The following is a 6,000-nucleotide window of genomic DNA, read 5'->3' as shown; positions in this document are numbered from 1 at the left end:
TATTGACTTCTGATTTCTCTCTCAACTCGTCTGCTGCTTTGAGTTCACAGTTCTAAGTGATGGTCAACTCAACTTCATAATCCCCCCTTCGTTTTGTTTCTCCTCTCCTTGGTATAACAGGTATTTTCTCCCAGCTCATATCATATCTTCTTTGACAGTTCATTTTAACTCTATAAACATTTTAATGAGATCATATTTTATGAATTATCAAGCAGATTGGGGGAAAATGTAATTTCTAATTTCATTTCTGTGTTGAAGCTCAGCTATCTCTTTTGTCTCCCATCTTAGCTAAAGTTATCTCAGCCTCTTACAATTTATGGCTTGTTTTTACTTGGGTAACTATTTGGCCTTTTGAGATTTCCTTCATACACATGACTTTTCTATTATTCTCTACCTTCTAACGGTAGGGCCATCCCCTAAGAAGAAACTTGTATAGCTCAGGGGTTGGAGGAGAGTTGTATGATCCTGGCCTCTCCTTCAGGTTCTTGCTGTGTTCACTGTCAGTGCCACTTGGGGGACTTCATCCATATAACCCTAAACTGATATCAGCAAGATATGGGTTGTCCCACCTGGTCTTTTGGGCAGGATACTGGTTGTTGCTGAAGTCAATGGTTATTCCTTCCTCATTTGATAAGTGCCTCAACTGCAATCAAGTACATGTAGCCTTGTAAATACTAAATTACTAAACATGAAAGCATTCATCCTCCCCAGGATGTGCCTAAGAAATTCAAAATCAGCCCAGCTGGGCGTGGCTCAGCGGTTGAGCATCAACCTAGGATCCAGGAGATCACGGTTCGATTTCTGGTCAGGGCACATGCCCGGGTTGCGGGCTTGATCCCCAGTCAGGGGCGTATAGGAGGCAGCCAATAAATGACTCTCTCATCATTGATGTTTCTCTCTCTCTCTCTCTGAAATGAAGATTTTTTTTTTTTTTAGAAAAGAAATTCAAAATCAGACATGATATTCTTAAATCTTCCAAACTATCCTCATTTTATATTCCTTACATCCCCTCACACTTGCCTCTGACCTCTTACAAATAATTTCCTCTCTCTCCTAGGACCATTTCCCACTGACAAGAAATGTTTTCCATTCCGTGTGTGAAATGAACTTATTTATTCATTTGCAGTTCCTATGCATTAGCTACAATATGGTCAATCCTCCAAAAAGATACTGGTTCCCCCTCCCGACCCCCGTTTTACTTACTTCTGCTTTAGTCTTCATTATTCCTTTTATCTGCTAACTTTGGACTCAGTTTGTTCTTTTTCTAGTACCTTGAGGTATAGAGTTTTGTTGTTTATTTGAGGTCGTTCTTGTTTCTTAATGTAGGTATTTATTGCTAAAAACTTTCCCCTTAGAACTTATTTTTCTGCAGCCCATAAGTTTTGGCATGTTGTGTTTCCATTTTTGTCTGTCTCAAGATACATTTTTATTTTGCCTTTAATTTCATCTTTGATCCATTGCTTATTCAGGAGAGCGTTGTTAAATACATGAAAATGCATTTATGAGTTTTACCGGCTTTCCTCCTGTTGTTGTTGTCTAGTTTCATACCACTGTGGTCACACAAAACATTTGGTATGATTTCAATCTTTGTAAATATGCTAAGACTTGTTTTGTGACCTAAAATATATATGGTCAATCCTACAAAATGTTGCATGTGCACTTGTGAAAAATGCATATTCTGCTGTTGTCAAATAGAATGTCCTGTATATGTCTGTTAGGTCCATTTGGTTTATGTTCTTCAAGGCTGCTGTTTCCTTATTGATTCTCTCTCTGGATGATCTATCCATTGTTGAGAGTGGAATATTAAAGTCAGATACTATTGTATTGCTGTTTATTTCTCCTTTTAATCTGTTTTTGCTTTCTATATTTATGTGCTCTGACATTGGGTGCAAAAATACTTACAATTGTTATATCTTCTTGATGTATTTACCCCTTTATTACTGTATTAAGACCATCTCTTTTTACCATTTTTAATTTAAAGTCTATTTTATGTAAGTATAGCTATCCCTGCTTTATTTCTCTTACCCTGTGCTTGAAATCTTTTTTTCTATCCCTTTACTCTTAGTCTGTGTGTTTTTAATGCTAAAGTGAGTATACTGTAGGAAGTACAGCATTATATCTTGGTTTTTTATCTATTTAGTCATTCTATATTTTTTGATTGTAGAATATAATTCATTTATATTTAAAATAATTACAGATAAATAAGGATTTACTAATCCCATTTTGTTAATAGTTTTCTGGCTATTTTGTGTACCAAATAATTATTCTTGATCTATAAAGGCCAAGTCTTAGATTTCCAAGAAAAAATAGCAAGACTTCAAGGTTATTATTTTATTGGGAACTCTAAGATGTCTTATTTGAAATTCAAATCTGAGCAATGATATAGTTGACCTAGTGAGATCTCCTCTACATAAGCTTACCTTGATATTTGGCTGTTACATAAATTCTACCTCTGTATGTAAGAGAATGCATGCTGTAGTACCTACTTTATTCTTAATAATTTTTGTAATCTTCCTAAGAAGAATGGTCACTAGAGGTTTGTTTTCTAAATTTGAGTATTTAGCATAAAATAAAAGTTTGGGGTCAACTCCATTGTTTAATAAATGTAAGGGCAGGAGAGGAAAAAAAAGGCAACTAAGGGATGATGGTTTGAGAGACAGAATAACTGGAGATAAGAGATATGCCAATAGAAATTCTTCAAGAATTATGTTATGCAAAATGTTCTTCCATTTCTCCTACCAACTGCTCAATAAAATATATATATTTAACTATTGCTTCAGATGAAAGTAAATTCTAGCAGTAGAATGTGAAGAATTTCCAAATAAACCAAATTTCAGGGTGCCACCAGGGTTCTTAGGCCAAGACAGTCCACTGATATCTTAGCTACACACATTTCCTTTCCTGAGAGTCTATGAGCACCATATTATATTTCTTTTATATCTACTTACTCTTATATCAGAGATGGGGATATATTAAACAATTTTTAAATGTTTAGCAAGATTAATTACATTGGTTTTATTAAAGGATTTTTAAACTGTGAATACTGTGCTGAAATAAAATATTAGAAAGTTCACTCATACAAGAGGAGGAGCTGTGACTATAAAAATAAGTGTAATATCCCTGTGCTGTTTGATTGTTCACAGTAGGGAAGGATCAGGGTGAAAACAAAATTTTATCCATAAAGCCCCAAAGCTTTCACTTTATTACAGAAATTTAGTTCTAGAAGAAACCACACACCCAGTAAGAAGATCCTTGACCTAGAATTGATTTATCTTTTCCCCTAGTCCCTTTAGAAGCCATTTCTTCTAAATCCCTATGGTCAATGACAGACTCTCTAAATTCCTAGCAAATGCTTTGCTTAGCAGAGTATAAAATATTTCTTTTTGGTTGAAAAAGTCTTTAACTACTTAAGTGCACAATTTTCCAATTACCTTTTCAGAAATGATGTGCTGGAATAATCAAACTAGAAGGTGAAACCTTAGCTCTTTCACTGATGTGAAATTGATTGCTTCCTTTGTTACCAGTGATATTTTTCTTTTAAAAAAAGAAAAAGGCAAATCAATTTAAGTGCTGAACTGACAGCCTAAAGACTAGAGTGCCAAAAGACATTTATTTGCTAAAAGATAGTATAAAGTAGATATAAAGACAAAGCAAACTTTCCTATGACAAAAATTAAATTCCTGAGGTAAACTGGTAAGCTACAGCTGGGTATTCCTAATTCCCAATGCTGTGCCAAATAACTTGCCCAGAAAAGTAGGAACCCTGAGTTTCAACTAACGTAACTTTCTCAAGTTACAAGGGGTCAACTTGTGAAAGGGAAATGGGATTGTTCTTCTTAGCTAAAAGTGATAGAGCTGAGAAAAATGGGTAGAAGTCACAGGCAAGAGAACAAGTGAAGTAGCTGACCGGGAGCTGGATGGAATGATCCTTCTCTGGCATTTAATCTGGGTCCGCCAGGGCATGGGACTCAGAAGAGCAGAGTAGATAGACCCACCCATGGCCTCATGTCTCCCAGATAAAAGTACTGGCAGAGGCCACACCAGCAGGCAGGTGCCATATCTCAGACTCCATCAACCTGGCTCACATTGTTTGCCCCTCCTTGGTGATTCCCTGAGGCTCCATATTACACAACTTTCAGGCCCACCCAAGCTGTTTCCAATGCTTTTCTATACAAACGGCCTGTCTTGGCTCATGCTTCAGATATTCAAACAAGTAACATCTGGCCTCAAGGAGCCCCATACCTCTTGCTAAGTTGCCCCAGGCCTGGGACTAGCTGCAGCCAGCCATCGTACACAGCTTGGTCTTGTATGGGCACATTCTAACCCAGAACAAGTAGTAGCCATCTACAGATAGCTGTGTAGCTCATGCCAGGTGGCCCTGGGCAGAACACAGTTAGTGACTGACATTGGCCTACAACTGCCAGGAAGCCCCAGAGCCAGCACACACAGTGGACAGCTTCAGACCACTTCAAAGCACCACCATTCAACCACCTCCATAAGTGACACACTCAAGAGACAGAATCAGAGGGCACCAGAGTCCTGCTGATGTAAGTTCTGCTCTGTGGGGTCGGCCCCAACACAGGTGATCCTGCACAGTGATCCGAGGTAGGTGGTCAGTGGTAGCAGCCAGTCCTTGCAGCTGATGGCCTGGGGGGTAAATCCCTCCCATTGGTGTGCCAACAGCAATCAAGGCTCAACTTGAGGTTGCACACAGCCCATATGGGGGATGCACCTGGAATGCCCAGCTTGGGTGAAAAGGGAGCCTGTGCCTCTGGACCCTACAGGACACTTACTAAATTAGCAGCTCTACCTAATACACAGAAACAAACACAGAAGGCCTGCCAAAATAAGGAGATAAAGAAATGTTCCAAATGAAAGAACAGAACAAAACTCCAGAAAAAGAACTAAACAAAATGGAGATGAGCAATCTGCTAGATGTAGAGCTCAAAGAACTGGTTAGAAGGATGCTCAGTGAGCTTAGTGAGAACCTCAAGAGCATAAAAACAGAACCAGTCAGAAATGAAGGATACACTAACTGAAATAAAGAATAATTTACAGGGAATCAACAATAGAGTAGATAAAGTAGAATTAAATCAGCAATTTGGAATGTAGGAAGCAAAAAACACCCAATCAGAACAGCAAAAAGAAAAAAGAATCCCCAAAAAAGAGGATACTGTAAGGAGCCTCTGGGACTACTTTAAGCATACCAACATTTACATCATGGGGGTACCTGAAAGAGAAGAGAGAGAGGAAGAAATTGAAAATCTATTTGAAAAACTAATGACAGAAAACTTTCCTGAGGTGGTGAATGAAATAGACATACAAGTCCAGGAAGCACAGAAAATCAGTCCCAAACAAGATGAACCCAAAGAGGCCCATACCAAGATGCATCATAATTAAAATGTAAAAGCTAAAAACAAAGAGAGACTCTTAAAAGCAGCAAGAGAAAAGCAATTAGTTACCTATAAGGGAGTTCCCATAAGACTGTCAGCTGACTTCTCAATGGAAACTTTGTAGGCCAGAAGGAATTGGCAAGAAATATTCAAAGTGATGAAAAGCAAGGATACAACCTAGATTACTCTTCCTAGAAAAACTAACATTTAGAATCAAAAAACAGATAAAGAGCTTCCCAAATAAGAAAAACAAATAAACCGGTATTACATGAAATGTTACAGGGCTTTCCTTAAGAAGAAGAAGAAAAAGATCAAATCTATGAATAAATGGCAATAAATACATATCTGTTAACAACTGAATCTAAAAAACAAAATAAACAAGCAAGCAGAACAGAAACAGACTCATAGATACAGGGAACCCTTTTACAGTTTCCAGATGGGAGGTGGCTAGGAGAAATGAGTGAAAAAGGTAAAGGAATTAAGAAGTACAAATTGGTTGTTATAGTCATGGGGATGTAAAGTAGAGCATAAGGGAATATAGGCAATAATATTCTAACTACTATGTATGGTGTCAGATGGGTGTGAGATTTATTAGGATGATCAGTTAG

Source organism: Miniopterus natalensis, chromosome 7 (genome assembly GCF_054644295.1).
Source record: "Miniopterus natalensis isolate mMinNat1 chromosome 7, mMinNat1.hap1, whole genome shotgun sequence".
In the NCBI taxonomy this organism is placed as follows: Eukaryota; Metazoa; Chordata; class Mammalia; order Chiroptera; family Miniopteridae; genus Miniopterus; species Miniopterus natalensis.
This window is presented reverse-complemented; position numbering follows the sequence as displayed.